General features: G+C 41.0%; 1 protein-coding gene across 5 annotated transcripts in view; it reads left to right on the top strand.

Annotated features, from left to right (window-relative positions):
- Positions 1 to 17,648, top strand: part of LOC117046592 (disks large homolog 5-like) — a 93,113-nt gene that overhangs the window by 1,446 nt on the left and 74,019 nt on the right. The window lies entirely within an intron of this gene.

Below are 17,648 nucleotides of genomic sequence, written 5' to 3'. Positions count from 1 at the left end.
GACTCCTTCCACTAAAACCACGCAATATGTCACTGTGTCCAGATCCAAAGGATCCCTACAGTGGTGGCAGGCAGAAGATTGATTGAGATCTGATGGTAGTTTTTTCTATACTCTGATTTAGCGGTTGTAATTGTTCTTAATCTGCTTTTTTCCTCCTCACTATTATGGTCACGAGCCTTGCTTCTTTTCTGCAACAAGGTGCCTCTACTTGTTGAGCAAGTACAAATGTTGAAGCAGATATTGCTTCCTGATAGTACATTTTTGGAGAAGCTGCATATTTGTTTAATTAATGCTTTTAACCATTACTGTGCCTGTAAGGGAGTGAATGTGTTGGTAAGTGGAAAACTGAATTTTTGCCCTCCATCAGCAGTGCTGTTGTAGCCAATGTGGATGAGCAACTAAAATCTTCAGGGCCAATTGCAGTGTTTTTTGTGTTTTTTTGTTTTTTTAAGAGGCAGGGTTGAAATTATTTCTGTTGGTGGATGACTGAACAGGAGTGGTCTGGTGGAATACGACAGGATTTGACTTCATCCATGGATAGAAAGGCAACAGAGCCTTGCTGTTTGCTTTGATTGTTCTCACTTGGGAAGTGAGAGGAGCTAAGAGAAGTTTGGTTTTAATTATGAGTTGTCCACATTTCCTCAATGCAGGAACCTTCTGCAAGACACCTTCGCCAAGACGCTTATCTGCAGATGGTCTCAGTCAAAGGCATAGTTTGTTTAGTGGCCTACTGTAGAGACAGTGGTCTGATGCAGATTGGGGGTGTAGGATTCTCTCCTTCACTTCAGGCTTGCCCCCCGCCCCGCCATACCCATTTCCAGTATCAGAGATTGATTGAGGGGTGAGAACAGTGTTTGAAATTCGGCCACTTGCAACCAAGTGAAGATGCTTGCATGCAGGGAAGGGTGCCTGACGTCTCCACCATCTGGAGGTGCATACCTGGGGATCCTTGGTTCTTGCTTGTTTTCACACACTAGCAACACATCCTGTAGAATTCTACCAGTGATATTTTATCTGCACAATCAGAACAAATTTCAGGTACCCAAAAGTTGTATTGAAAAATATGACTTTTTTGTGTATAATTTTTAACTAGTTTTCTATTTTACAAGTTAAAATATTAATTAACAACCTTAAAATGTCTATGACTTCCCTTCTTCTCTTTCCATGGTTCAATTTGCATATCATAAATCCCTGCATATTTTACATGAACTAAACCATTCAGTATTCCATTAATACATTCATCACAACTTGTTTACACTGTTGAATTTTCTTAGTGCTTCCAATGTTTTCAAATGTACACAATTTCCCCCATATATTCAATAAACATTTTCCAATCTTCTTTGAACGTATGCTCTTCTTTTTCTCTTATTCTGTATGTTAGGTCCGCAACTGCACAAATTCCAAAAATTTAAGTTACCTTTTTTCTTTTGTTGGGACCTCGCTCATTTTCCATTTTAGGGCTAACAAAACACAGAAGTAGTGGCATACATAGTCTTTTTTGACACTCAGACATTTCCATCTGAATTATCCCCAACAAAAAGGACTCTGGTTTGTTTGTTTGTTTGTTTTTGGAAAAGTACTTTTAAACATTTCTTTTCAATTCATTATGAATTATTTCCCAATACTCCTTTACCCTTTTACATGTCCACCACATGTTGGTGGAAAAATACAACTTTTGAGCTGTTTCTTCCTGAAATGGAAACTGGACATTCCATTTTGACGACTGCAACCCTGGTTTAATGAACCATTTGGCGCCTAGCTTATGCATCTGAGTTTCTAACACTGGGAAGTGCTTGAAGGCGCAGACTGTCTCCTGCTCGAAAAATCAGCCTCCAATTTATATATAACAGGACAGACTTATAAACAAGTGTGTCTGCCACTATTATATCTGATTTGAGCCTCAAAGCATCTTGCATCCAGTTCCTTAGGGTACACTCCATTCGCAAGGGGTGGTGAGCTGAGCTCCAAAGGAAGTCCCGGATCGGGTGCCAACATTTGAGTTTCCATGAGAAGCAGCCAATATGGGAAGAGTTGTGGAACAATACAACAACCTTGCGAGGCAGGGTAGGTTGAGACTTGCCCAAGACTCTCTTGATTCATCTTGGGGGCAGTGATTATAGGGAGGAATCTTGAAGCCCTGTTGAGGGTGTTTGGAGCAAAATTTCCAGACCACTTCTGACATTTTAAGGAACTTTGCTTTATTATCTGTAGTATTTGACCTAGAGTAGTTTGGCTAACATTCTTTATTATAGAACTGTCTTGCGTAATTTACCATGTTAGATCTGGCATCTCTGCATTAGACCTAGCAAAAAATGGCAAACATGGCCATTAACCCACTCTCAGAACAAGTTGGCGAGTGTCTGAGGTAAACTGGAGCTGGTTCCCTTCTGAGGTATCTGTCGTGCAAATACCTCAGAGGCATATTCACCCTCTAGTGGAGACACTATTTCACACAAATGACACCTCCTTGTGAATGTGGTGGCCTCAAAATAAATATTCCTGAGGTGCTTTTAGCGATGACTTGAGTAGGATGTAGACTGCAGTCAAGACACTATGGGGCAGCTATGTGGTAACTTCTCTCTCAAGTTAATTTCCAGTTCCAGCAATCCTTGAGGATGCTGCTAGGTTTCTTTCTCCAAAGGATTTTACATTCCGTGTTTGGGATTATAGAGCCTGTATATCTTTGCCGTTTTCATCTGCCTGGGTCGGAATGAGGATTGGGAATAATAATCATAATATTACTAATAATAAAATAAATAAATAAAATATTATTTATACCCCACCTATCTGGGCAGCTTCCAACATTAAAAATACAATAAAACATCAAATATTAAAAACTTCACTAAATACTGTCATCCAAACAAACAGAATTAACATGGCAAAAGCTTTGTAGACTTACCGGTAGACCCTCTTCATCAGATGCATGAAGTGTTATCCTCAGTCAATAGATTATCGCTTTGTGGACTTTGCTGCCACAGACTAATATACCATTCTAAACTGTCATCTTTGTTAGTGCTGACAGAGCCATGTATTAGATTTGGGGAGGCTCCTTCATTCTGAGGCAAAAAAATTTGGGATAAACATTTCATATGCTTTTAACTGATGCAACTTTCTTCTAAATAACTGCGGGAGTTGTTTTCCTATGGCGGTGCTGAGGGAAATCTGTTCTGAGGGGAACATTTAGGCACCTTTGCCAGATCCCCACGGTTCCTTGAGGTTCCTTGCAAGTGTCTTCTTGCCTTTAATTTTGAGTTCAGGCCTACCTAAGTCCCTCACCCTGAGGACAAACCTTTGCTTCGTGACCAGTTCTCTGTGACTGGGTCACTGCAACTCCTGAAGCGGTGACTTGTCTTTTTTTGTATGTTAGATATACATTATTTTGAGGAGATATGGAGGGTGTTTGTAGAATTTGTACTGTTAAAATGGAAAGGGGTCAAACCATCGCAAGAGGTGTTGAAATTTTGGGAGGTTGGATAGTTACAATGGAATGGTCTCAGTGGTGGGGTGCAGAGTTTTATTCTTATTTATTTACGATTATTACTTTGTCAAAATACAATTAAAAATTTAAAAAATAACTTTTTAAAATGATATAAAAGCCAAGGAAAGCATTTCTGCATATCTATAGGATAAAGAAAATGAATATATTTGGACTGTGTCACGTTTGTTTCCATTTGGCTTAGCCTAAGGCCCTTTCCCTCAGCCAGCCGTCTCCTTATTTAGAGTATAGTTAATGAAGGAATTTAGGGCAAACACAATTAAATTACAGGCTTGTTTGGCGACAGCCAATCATCTCTTTGAATGCTCTTGCTGGAGTTTAAAGTGATAAACAGTTTACTGTGCTTCAAATATGTGGACAGGAACCAGAATGTTCAGGCTTCTGCTCTCCTTTGTGAGTATTCTGTGTTTGTAACATTTAGTGCTGTGCGGTCAGAGAAGGGCTGCTATTTGCCATATCACTGTCAGGATAGCTGCATAAAATCATCGTGGTTATTTGGATAGTATTATGGCGTACATAGAAGAAAACGTGGATGTATGTAGTTGGCACAAAATCTACGATTTTGGGAGGCATGTTGATTTTAAAGAGAAATGTCATGGGCAATCTTCTTTCTCTGTGTGTCTGATTTCTTTGTTTGAAGTGAGAATGGGGGTGCTTTTTTGAGGGGGTGGGTGGGTTGGACCCTTAGCTAGCCTGGAAGCCATTTGCAGTCCTCTGGAGCTGGCCCTACAGTAGGAGGAGACTTGAGAAGTTTGGCAGGACATGGCCTGTTTTTCTATCACAAGTAATAATTTTATTATATATGTTGCATTTATTATTTGTGTAGCTACGCTAGGGCATGTGGTAGGGGGTAGTCATGGTTATAGCTCCTTGGGTAGCTCAGCTGGTTAGAGCATGGTGCTGATAGCGCCAAGTTTGCAGGTTCAATCCCCATATGGGACAACTGCATATTCCTACATTGCAGTGGGTTGGGCTAGATGATCCTCAGGGGCCCTCCCAACTCTACAATTCTGTGATCTTGAAGTTGCCCAGGGTCAGTCCTACAGAAATCCAGCAAGGGTGAATGCCCCCTGGCTAGCAAGGGGAATGGCAGCACAATCCTCTTCTTTCTGAGTTCTAGAAAATTGAAGAGGAGCTAAGAAGAAGCCGGAGCTTTTGAGGCTGTTCATTTCAGTTACTTATCTTTTCCAAATTCCATTGTAATTGAGCAAAGACCCAGTCTCATTCCTGAGCTCCCTCTGCACCTGTCACAGGCAACTACAAATAGTGGCTACCTAGTAAGCCAAGCCAACATTTGGGGATGCCAAATATTTTTGGCTGTGCTGCCGTTCAAATCCTAGTTACTTACTTTGCACCTTTGAGTCAAATACAGAACTGCAACTAAGGAGCTGGAAGCCAGTTTTAGCTACCTGAAAAGGCCAGGTCCCTGCTCCAAGGAGAAGGTGAGGTGTAAAGGTGAGGATAAGCAAATGCAGTTTTGTTACCCAGCAACTGTTATGACTTAAATAAGAGTTGCCGGGCAACTAGGTGCTCCTGATAAGTCTTGAGTTATGGATGACTCATCTCAGTTGTCTCAATTTTTTTATGTCTTCATTGGTAAAACATACCTCTAGTTATGAACTTAATTTGTTCTGGAGGTCCGTTCTTAACCTGAAACTGTTCTTAACCTGAGGTACCACTTTAGCTAATGGTGCCTCCTACTGCTGCTGCGTCGCTGCCGTGTGATTTCTGTTCTCATCCTGAAGCGAAGTTCTTAACCCAAGGTATTATTTCTGGGTTAGCGGAGTCTGTAACCTGAAGCGTCTATAACCCAAGGTACCACTGTACTTGGTAGAGTTAAAAATAATAGTGAAGTTACTAAATTGAGGGCATTGTGTCTGACAGCATTGTATGTTGGCTGGGAATACCAAACGGAAATGTGTATTGGATGACAAAGCAAAACTTTTGCTCAAAATACACACACTCTGTCTTGATAATGTGGTTTTTTGTGAGTCATAGTTCTGATGCATTGCAGTTATAGCATGACCAAATAAAAAATTAACATCTTGAAGGACAAAACCTGAATCTGTTCTGAGCATTAGCAGTTTCTTGATGCAGATTTGGAGATAGGAGTTCTGTACATACATTTTAGCAATCTTGTCTGTAGACTCCCAAACATAATCATCATTACAGTGGTACCTCTGGTTATGTACATAATTCGTTCCAGAGGTCCATTCTTAACCTGAAGCATCACTTCAGGGGGTTAAACTAGATAAACCTCAGGGTCTCTTCCACCTCTACAATTCTATGATTCTATGAGCAGCAACAAGCCTCAAGCTTATGTACTCTGCTCCCCTGTCTTTGAACATGGCTGCAGTGAGATCAGAAGCTTCCAGTTCCATTTTAGTGTTACAGGTGGCACTGTGGGTTAAACCACAGAGCATAGGGCTTGCTGATCAAAAGGTCGGCGGTTCGAATCCCCACAATGGGGTGAGCTCCCATTGCTTGGTCCCTGCTCCTGCCAACCTAGCAGTTCGAAAGCACGTCAAAGTGCAAGTAGATCAATAGGTACCGCTCCGGTGGGAAGGTAAACGGCGTTTCCATGCGCTGCTCTGGTTCTCCAGAAGCGGCTTAGTCATGCTGGCCACATGACCCGGAAGCTGTACGCCAGCTCCCTCGGCCAGTAAAGCGAGATGAGCGCTGCAACCCCAGAGTCGTCTGTGACTGTACCTAATGGTCAGGGGTCCCTTTACCTTTACCTATTAACCCTAAACTGTGGTTAAACTTATCAATATTTGGAGAAATGAAATGGTTCATTCATTTATATCCAGCCTTTTCCCAGGCCAGGATTCAAGGTGGCTTGTGCAAGTTACCGTAATGCAGATAAAATACAGAAAGCTAAAAACATATAAAAGATAATAGTTAAAAAGTGATGAAACCATAACAGAATTAAAACAACCCCAAAATTAAACTTTTTTTTAACAGCTTAGCAATACTTCTGATAACAAACTTTAAAAGTACCAGAAAACATGTAATGTGTTCCTACCCCCCACCTCTCAGGGCTCATTCCCCTTGCAAGTCAGTTTTAAGAGAACATTTTTATAACACCACAACACAATAATATTATAAAATACAAATACAGAATTAAAATTCTGCAGTTAACTTCCCCCATAGCAAATTAGCTAAATACGGTCAGGAATAAAAAATGTTTTCGAAGTTATTTTAAAAGCCATCAATGATGAGGCCATACCAGGAAGATTTCTGGTTGTAGCACTAGTGGCTCCTGGTAACATGTTGTGAGAAGCAAAGGAATTCCCTTCTGGAAAAGGTGGCTTCTTTGCTTGGCTGGCGCTTCTAAGGATGAATCTCCTAGGCAGGGTCAGAACATCCTTTTCTGGGATTTGCAAGGTTCTCTTCATTAGTGTTATGTTTTTTTGGTGGGGTTTCAGAATACTCCCAAATGAAGCGCAATAAGGGGTTCCATTGAGGATATTTGCAGATCAAATTATTGGAGAATCCATTTATAAGACCACACACTATTAACTGGCTCTGGACCTATTAATGACTTGAGTTCATATGTCAGGGGGGGAAACAAATTTTGCGCTTGGACTACACTGAAGGTGTTCAGGTTTTAGCTAAAGGTGCAAAGAGTCGGGGAACCTTAACATGCTTTTGTGGACTACATTGGAGGTATGAAGTCTTATCCTAAGTTACAGGTGTGTGCATACACACAGCTGGAGAAAATAACACCAAGGTCAGCGGGAAATGAAATGTGAAAAACTAGACAGTGACAATTCACAAAACTGGTTGATAACAGACATTGTGGCATTGGTCTGCCGATTAGCACACATAATGTGTTGGAAATCCACTGTCTCAGATTAGTCTGAAAGTAATAGCATTGACATCTCTTGATGTAAACTCAGCGGTCTCCCTGCATGAGTGATTACTGTCTATGATTCCAGATGATAAAGATGTCATCAGTATGAGGGGAAGTTTTTTTGGAACAGGAGCTGGGAAAGTGCTGTTCTAAGAGAGCCATGAAGATGTTGGGGCCATGCTTGTTCCTGTGACAGTGCCACTGATTCTAAAGAAACGTATTCTCCATAAAGCTGAAGTTTTAGCTGTCTGTTTCTAATACCTTAATTGCTCCTGTACTACCGTATTTACGTGAATCTCATGCACCATCGAACCTAATGTGCACCTCAATTTTCAAAACCTTGAAACCCAAAAAATACTTGCTCATGAATGTAAATGCATCATCAGATCTAATGCACAGTCTAATTTATGTGACATAATTTGGCCAAAAAAGGTGTGCATTGCATTTGAGTTAATATGGTAATAGCAAACTATTTCACCAAGTGTGGGTTTTTGTGTTGCCACAATGGAAACATCCACAGAAAGGAGGTATCTCCAGGCTTTGTGCGAGGAGTTTTGCAGAAATTCTAAACAACTATTGTAGGGATGAGGGGTGGTGGGGGACAGTTTATTGAGGACTGAGCCTGACTTGTTGCAGGGGTGTGTGGAAATGGAATGGAATACTTTGAAACTAGGTGTGACCGGCTTGCTGGAACTCTGAACAGGAGCGTCTTGCGCAATAATATTTTGCTGCAGATTCTGCTCCTTTTAATTTAATCTATATTTTGTTGCTGCTGTTTTCTACTGGTGATAAAACGAATCACTATTTAATTATGTTGCTGTAATGTTGATGGTGGGTTTGGTATAATGAATTGTTACGAATTTGATTATTCAGATTGTTCCGTGATTTGATACTTTTGAGTATTCACTTTTGTAATAAACTTGATTTCCCATACAATATTCTATTGTACTGGTTTGAGTGCAGTAATTGCAAGGAAAGCATATATAAATAAATCTCACTTGACTTGGAATAAATTATGTAGCTGATGTGGGTTTTGTCTGAATTTGCTTGATTTATTATTATTCTTGCTGCGTTGGTGATTTTGCAGAATTTGGGGCCTTTGCAGAGAGGGAATATAAGCCATGAAGCAGCATATTCCACATTCCCTGAGTGCAGAAGGCAATAAATATATGAGGACCCCGAAAACTTGGGCTCATTGTCACACACCATGGACTTTCCCTCCATTTTTCCAATGAAAAGTATTGGCAGTACCAAGAAAAATTAAAAACACGGCACGAAATATTTTCTCTTACGATGACCAGGGTAATGCTTTTTAAAGGCAAGGTTTTAAAATGTTGTTTAAGCTTGCCCATTACCCCTTTAAAATGCTTTCAAATAACTATGCTGTATAAGACAATCTAGTGCTACAATTCCTGTATACTATAAACATGGGCAGCTCTCAAATCCTCTCATCTGATTTCTCCATCATCTGCAGCATGTTGAGGAAACAGATGTGTGTTTAGAAAAAAAACCCCACCAAAATCAAAACACAATAATTTCACGTTTCTTTCTTTCTTCAGTTCGGACTGAAGAAACATGTGAGAGAATTATATCAAATAACATGATTTGGTTTTTATGTCTCAGTAACATGATGCAGGTTTTAGTTGTCCTGTGTTCTGTTTAATGTCTGCATGTAGAAATTAAACCATGGTTTAGTGTGACATGAATGAACTTCCTCCTTGACTCTTTCGCTCTCCCTCCTCTCTCTACCTCCTGCACAATTGAGGAAAGGAGTTTGGAAACCTCCATTTACAGTTGTTCGTTGCTTCCTTTGTCCTCTAAACCTAGGACTGTGGTTCACATTAACTTTGGTTTATTAAACAAAGTATCACAATATAGTGGTACCTTGGTTCTCTGACACTTTGGTTCCCAAACACCGAAAACCCGGAAGTACCAGTAAGTGTTCTGGTTTTTGAATGTTTTTTGAAAGCCGAACGTCCGATGCGGTTGTCTGCTATTGTTTCCGGGGCGCCTGCACCAATCAGAAGCCGCACTTTGGTTTTCGAACATTTTGGAAGTCAAACGGACCTCTGGAACAGATTAAGTTTGAGAGCTAAGGTACCACTGTATTTGGCACTTTATTTTGTTTATTTTGCATTTTTGTTTCTGAGGCTTTTTCGGTTAATTTGTTTTTGTGACTGTGTGGAACCCAGCTACTGATTGAATTGATTGATTGTGTGACTGTGGAAATGGATAAAAGCCCCCCCCCCCCCCATCAAAACAATGACTATTATCTGTGCAGGTAAGAAAAAATAATAATTTTATTTTTTATCATCTACAATACTGTCTTATTTATTTTATAGTACAGTACATTGATTATTGTTTTCATTTTATGGATCAATGGTCTCGTTAGATAGTAAAATTCATGTTAAATTGCTGTTTCAGGGGTTGTTTTTAAAAGTCTGGAATGGATTAATCCGCTTTGCATTACTTTCTATGGGAAAGGGCACCTTGGTTTTGGAATGCTTTGGTTTTGGAACAGAGTTCCGGAATAGATTAAGTTTGAGAACCAAGGTACCACTGTATATGGTTCAAGTTCATTTGTTCAAAGCTACACATAGTTAGCATTAACCAGTTGTTAAAGCAGATGACACTGTGTAGACCATAGTAGACTTTCCATCCTTGGTGATTTTTAAGCAGAGGTTGGATGGCCATCCGCCATGCATGATCTAGTTAAGATTCCTCCATTGCAGAGGGTTGACTAGAGGACCTTTGGGGTCCCTTCCAACTCTGCAATTCTATGATTTTATGATGCATATATATATATATATATATATATATATATATATATATATATATATATGTTGGGGATTTGGATATTACTGTTAATTGGGGTGGCAACTGCTCCCCTTACTCCCCTGTGGATGTCTATGGGTGACTCTATTACACATTTCAGAGATTCTAGAGTGTTGTATGCTCTGTATTTTGTTTGTGTAAACTGTTCAATTCATTCACAACCCGAAGGGGTAGAAACTTGAGACAAAATTAGCTGTGATTTCCAGGGAGCAAAACTGTACGCTGTATAGTGCATGCAGGAACACTTCAGATATGCTGCTGCTTCTTTGTTAGAAGCCATCTTGAGCACTGGATGAAAGCAGGGAATGCATCTCTTTTTGAAAGAAAATAAACAGATACTCCCTTGGTTTTAGCTCTCTGAGCATTGCACTGCCTTATTTAATTAGGGCTGTTTAAATGGAAATCTTTTTTTTTTGGGGGGGGGGTTAAATGCCTGCAGGTGGGTTTGTAGAAGGGAGTCTTGTTTGCTATAAATTTCCTTGGTTTGCAGCAAAGTGTCTTGCTAATCATTAAAGCACTCTTTTTTTCCTATTTGCTTCTTCTGTTGCCTCTCACTGTGTGGGTGTTTAAAACGCCTGATGAAAAGTGGCTTGAAAATACGTTAGGTGTGAAACCATAGAACCACCATCCATTTACTCTCTATAAATGGAATTTTAATGTGTCATTGATCCATCACAGTTAGAGCAGGGGCATTGCATTGAAAAAGATACCCTGCAATGTATGTGCTGTTTCAACTTAAAATATGGTCAGTTCTTTTTTTAATGTATTTACATAAATATAAATATATTTTATTACAAGGCAGACAGTCCCCATGACCCCAGGACTGGCTCTGCTTAACTTAAATAGTCATGATATGTTGCCAGTAAGAAACAAAAACTCATAACACATATATTAACTGCTGCAAGAAAAACTATTGCCAGAACATGGAAATCATTACAATTATTAACTATGGACCAATGATATAATGCAGTTCACAAACAGCATTATTGGAAAAAACTGACATAAAAATTAAACGTAGCAAGAGACCAAAAGAAACATGACAATTTTTATGCAGTCTGGTGTGATGATGATGATGATGATGATGGATTACACACATAATGAGGCATTTCATAGAATCATAGAACAGTACCACAGTCTGGCATGCATGAAGTTATTTTTTAATTTCCCCCTCCCCCTCCCTATAATTTCATGTAAAAGCTAATTGTTATTGATACAAAATACTTATGCTCAAAAATCTAAGCAAATACACATAAAAAATCTAAGCAAATACACTATTTCATATTGGTAATAATTGTTGTCATTTTGCTATACAGGTATACACATTGACACAACTTTGTGAATATATTCAGAAATGTTTACCTGAGTGTTTTATTGTTTATAATTTTATGTGATTGTCGCATGCCCAAAGATATATCTCAAAATCAGCCATGTTAAACAGTTTAAAGATGAAAAGGAATACAAACTATGCTGCCAAAAATATCAGTTTTTGCTCGAGTCTCTGTTTATGGGGCATGCCATCTCTGTTCTGACTCTGGGACTGCCAGACATCTGCATGAGCATAGATTGCTTATAGGGTCCTTCTTTGTTGTTATTCAGTTGTTCAGTCATGTCCGACTCTTCATGACCCCTTGGACCAGAGCAAGCGAGGCACGCCTATCTTTCACTGCCTCCCACAGTTTGGCCAAACTCATGCTAGTCGCTTTGAGAACACTATCCAACCATCTCATCCTCTGTTGTCCCTTTCTCCTTGGAGTCTTCTCTTCTCATGAGGTGGCGAAAGTACTGGAGCCTCAACTTCAGGATCTGTCCTTCCAGTGAGCACTCAGGGCTGATTTCTTTAAGGATTGATAATTTTGATCTTTTTGTAGTCCATGGGACTCTTGAGAGTCTCCTCCAGCACCATAATTCAAAAGCATCAATTCTTCGGCGATCAGTCGTCTTTATGGTCCAGCTCTCACTTCCATACATTACTACTGGGAAAACCATAGCTTTAACTATACGAACCTTTGTCGGCAAGGTGATGTCTTTGCTTTTTAAGATGCTGTCTAGGTTTGTCATTGCTTTCCTCCCAAGAAGCAGGTGTCTTTTAATTTCGTGACTGCTGTCACCATCTGCAGTGATCATGGAACCCAAGAAAGTAAAGTCTCTCACTGCCTCCATTTCTTCCCTTTCTATTTGCCAGGAGGTGATGGGACCACTGGCCATGATCTTAGTTTTTTATGTTGAGCTTTAATATTCCTGAATGATAGCTAATTTGAGCAATTTTGGACAGAAGTCTGTGGCATCAGAAAGCCAACATGTATTATGTGTAAGTTCTAAAACACTTTACCTCCCTGATGTCAGTAGTTAGAACATTGGCACCATTGCTAAATCCTGTAAAGGTATCTTTACATCAGTGGTTCTCAAAGGGAGTGGCAGGAGAGACTACCAAGTGTAGCAGGAAGATTCAAGGACAATCAAAGAAACATTTAAACATTTCAGTATAGTACAGAATAGTATGGAATGGGATAGCATCAAATATTTTTTTATTTGCAGGTTATGGATTAATACCTTTTCAAAATGAGAGCAAGAACATGAAGCGATACTGAGGACAATCCTAGTTGTGTTTTCCATGGTATCAATAAAAAAAATTGTGGCATGAGCATTTTTTTATTTTGAAAATGTGGCCCAGAGAAAAAACTTTGAGAACCACTCCTTTACGTGATCAACCGCTGAAGTACCAGTAGTCATTACACGGATAATAAACTACAGTGGTTATCAGCTACAACTTGAGTACAACAGTCTCCCCATTCATGCAAATCAACCCAAACAGGGCGTAATTACAGCTGGCGTTAAGCCACTGATTATATATCTGTGCTGTAGTTTAAATTAGTATAGCAGGAACAGAAAGCAACTTCTGTGCAAAAAATTATGTAACCAGTATGGTGGCAGTGGAAGGAGGGAGAAAATGCTTTTCATTTAATTTACATTTTTAAAAAATAATTGTTATAAAATTCTTATAATGAAACAAGCTTATTTGAGTTCTAAGTGGAACACTGGCCACTATCTTGGCTGCTGTGCTTTGGACCATTTGAAGTTTCTGAGTATCCTCCAAGGGCCACATCACATGGAGTGCTTTGTAGTAATTCAGTTTGGAGTGTGGAGTACAATTACGCTCATTAGCCACCCCAGCCTTCCATCTCAAATGCTTCTAGGAGGTAGAAGCCCCCCACAGAAATTAGTAGAAAGGTATTATTACCAGGCCGCGTTACTCAGGGGTGAAGATGCTAGCAAGTATTTTTCTGTGCATCTCTTCCCCCCCCCCCCCCGCTTTGGTGGTGAGCATATGCAAAGGCAACATTAGTGAGAATGTGGCTTCTGCTGCCCTCCAGGCATGATAGCAAAGAGTTTCTATGTGCTGTTGAGTGGGAGAGAGGGAATAATGCTGGGTTTTTCTCCCCTGTTAACTCCAGTGCAATTTGGTAGTTGGTAGAGCATGAGACTCTTAATCTCAGGGTTGTGGGTTCAAGCCCTACATTGGGCAAAAGAGTTCAGCATTGCAAGGGGGTTGAACAAGATGACCCCTTGTGGCCCCTTCCAACTCTCCAATTCTGTGATTCTGTGTCCTTCCCTAATTGAAGCACCTTCCTCCCCAACTCTCAGTGACATGATAGTCCTCATTTTCAGCTCTGTCAAGATTTACCTTGCATCTCAATCTCAGGGACACGCTGTGTGTGTGTGTTTTGTGCCCCCATTCCCCACCCCTTTGAAGACATGAACTGTGTGTGGAGGAAGGCTCTCATTCCCCTACCTGCCAGGGATGTAGGGAAGTATCCTCCCTCCAAATAGGTAAGAGTCCAACAGGGACAGCGAGAGACACACTCTATCCCTAGCGCATCAAGTTTACCTGCCCAAACTTAAGTGGTGGAGAGGGGTTGGGAAAGAGAGAAATAAAAGTGGGAGAATATATATTGAACAGTTGTAAACAGTTGTATATGCAAGTGAATAATATTCCTCCTTGAATGCATGCTTTGGAAAACTGAGCGACAGGCTGAGTTATGAGATCATTGTGTATGTCAAGTTTGGTGCATGTATTGAGGTTGCTGTTAGTATGGCCAAGTGTAGAATTCAAAACAGGACTCTAAATTGAATGACACAGGTCGTCCTCTGTGATTTCTTGCTCTTGGTGACTAAGTCACATAATTGTTATAATGAGAACTATGAGTATTATCTGCAGACTTCAAAGCTTTCCGCATGCCCATTAATCTTTCCATCTCCACTTGTGCAGGAATTCCCCTTGCACCCCTCTATTTAGATTCACCACGTGTGTCACCTGGGTTAAATTGTGCACAGGACCCTGGTGTTGCTTTGATAACTTTGTGATTAAAGTTACCTGGGATTAAAGGACATGGAGAAGACTGAGTGAAATTGATTTACAGTGCATTCCTAACCATTACATTGCATTTAATGAGGCTTACTTCCAGGTAAGTGGGTGCAGCCTTAGTTTCGTTTATTATATTTAGGCCTAATATATTGATGATCCTCTAAGCAAGCTCATAAGATGCTCTCTTCTCCCCACCCCCCAATTACAACAACCCTGTGAGGTGTATTAGGCTGAGAGGTAACAATGAGTCCATGATCACTGTGCAAACTGGAGAAAGAAGAATTTGAACCCAGACCTCCAAGTCCAGTACTCTAACCACTGTACCACAGCTCATAGAGCTCTAGGGACAGAATGGTGTGTAACTTTTTAGTGGGAAAAGAGGGGTAAAAAGGTAAAGAACCCCTGACAGTTAAGTCCAGTCGCGAACGACTCTGGGGTTGCGGCGCTCATCTCGCTTTACTGGCCAAGGGAGCCGACATTTGTTCACAGACAGTTTTTCCGGGTCATGTAGCCAGCATGACTAAGCTGCTTCTGGTGAAACCAGAGCAGTGCACAGAAACACCGTTTACCTTCCCACCAGAGTGGTACCTATTTATCTACTTGCACTTTGACATGCTTTCTAACTGCTAAGTTGGCAGGAGCTGGGACCGAGCAGCGGGAGCTCACCCCATCGCGAGGATTCAAACCGCACACCTTCTGATCGGCAAGCCCTAGGCTCAGTGGTTTAGACCACAGCACCACCTGCATCCCAAAAGGAAGCTTTTAAAAGAATCCAGATTTCTTGTGTTCCCACTCGCCCCAGTAGTGACGTAATTCTCAGGCCTTTTCCATTCCGTTCTTGAAACAAGCCAATACTTCTGGGAAAACTATCTCTCTCCTTCTGCTTTGTAGGGTCAGCTGACTTGTTGGTTGAAGTTGTAGCTGAAAAACATGGTGATGGTGTCAAATGTGCGTCCTGGCACATGCATCATTACGGAGAAGGAAATTTGAATGCAGCTGAAGGTTTTAAAAGGCATCTCTTGTTTTGAAGTTTCAGAGATGCCTAAGGAAATAGGGCATGTGTGAAGAAATGCTAATGCCAAGGTTATTTGTGGGTCATGGGATTGTGCAGCTGCACTGTAGGCTCTGCGTGAAAAGCATTTTGAGCTAGTGGTGGGTGTAATTTCGTTAGTTTACGGTTGTACATTTTAAGGAAGTTGTAGCAAGATGATGTTTTGCGACAGCTTCGTGCCCTTCCCCTGTTAAGATGATATAGCAAAGTGTGGCTTGATATTTTTAAGCTCATATTTTATTACACATTATTTCTGTTGTAGACCCCTTTCCTCTCTCAATCCTATGGAGCAAGTCAGTTTTAAAAGGCCTGTATTATTCCACCTTTTCAGTAACCAGTCTTATAACTGCAGACATTACGCTGGTTTTCCATGGGCAGTTAACCTTTTGGCAGAAATTATCTGAAGAACTATCTGTTCCACCTGGGGCTTATTCCAAGTTTCTTCAAGTACGCCTACAATATAATCATTGGATCCATTTGCCATCTATCTTTGGCACCCACCCGGCATGGCCTCAAAAGTAGCTTGTGCAACTTCCACCATTCCCCTGCCACTCCCAAATTACCGTATTTTTTCCATGTATAAGACACCCCCATGTATAAGACGACCCCTATTTTTCTAAACCCAAAATTAGGAAATTAAGTTCTTTAGCTTTTTAGGGGAGGGGGGAGGTCACTTCCGCCAATCACTCACCTGCCTGCCCACCACTGCCGATCGCTTGCCACAGCCATTGCACACCTCGCTGCAGCCGCCAATTGCCTGCCTGCCTCGCCACAGCCGCCAGTCGCCTGCCCAATTGCTGCAGCCACAGCCAATCACCAGCAGGCCTTGTCGCAGCCACCAATCACCCGCCCAATCACCGCTGCCAGTCTCCTGCTTGCTGCTGCCATTAATCACATGTCCCCCCTCTGCGTTCACTATCCGTGTATAAGACGACACCCAATTTTTCCTAATTTTTTTTAAAGCAAAAAGCATGGTCATACATGGAAAAATACGGTAGTTTTTGCAGAAACAGTAGCAATGAGTGTAGAAAATTAGGTTTCTCCACTGTATATTCTATGTAGGTAGGTGCCTGCTAGGAGGTGGGGATCCAACCTACATAGCCAAAAAGGAGTGAGGTCATAATGGTGTTTGGCATTGCAAACACATCAGGTAGTAAGCACTAAGCTATGGATGCCAGTCTCTGTTTGATTATGTCCCAACTTGATAATTCCCTGTTAGGGGCTTTGTGGGAAGGCGCTGTGAAAACTGTTTCTAAAGATGGCCATTGTTTTGATCCCCTGTCTGCTGCTAAGTGCAGAGTGTCTGGCACATCTTTCTCTCTAGTGTTTGCTTCCCAAATCACATCCCCATTCCACCACTCATTTATATGTTTTTCATTCGATCCTCCTCTGCTTTGCCTAGGTGTTGCTTTGCCTTTATTGCAGTTCTTTATTTTCATTAATCTGCTGCCTCTGTCTGTCTCGCTGTGTTTGTTCCTCATCCTTTATTTTCCCTAGCAGCTGGTGTTTCTAAGGTTAACCTTTTGTTGCTGGGGCTCCCCTGAGACCTTGGCAACCATTGTTGCCTGGGATCAACAAATTGTATCTGGGCTTGATAGCCAACCACAATTTCTGCTAACCAGTGGGGATATAGCAAAAGTCACCCTGAGCACATGCAGAGTGTCTTTCCTTCTCCGCTGAGCAACTAAAATCTGCTGTCTCCCACCAACCCCAAAATTAAGGAAAAGAGCTTATGGGTCAAGACAGTATTGTTTCACTCTTCCCACAAAGTATAAGTCCCTTAACCATCTCCGTCTTTAAATTGAAGCATTGTGCTTGCCTCCCTAGCTAGTCTAGATAATACATACTCCCTCTCCCCAAGCTCTACTGCCCAACCAGCAGCCCTGCATAATTAAAAATCCATGCTGACTGTCTTATCCCAGGCAAGCTCTTTATTCTATGCACCCAACTCCAACAATGCAGGACTTATTTTGCTCACAGAACAAAACTGTTCTCAGCACCAGCCTAAACAGTAGTGAACACATTTGTTCCATAAGAAGAAGAAAAG

The sequence above is a fragment of the Lacerta agilis genome, chromosome 5, assembly GCF_009819535.1.
Source record: "Lacerta agilis isolate rLacAgi1 chromosome 5, rLacAgi1.pri, whole genome shotgun sequence".
NCBI lineage: Eukaryota > Metazoa > Chordata > Lepidosauria > Squamata > Lacertidae > Lacerta > Lacerta agilis.
This window is presented reverse-complemented; position numbering and strand designations above follow the sequence as displayed.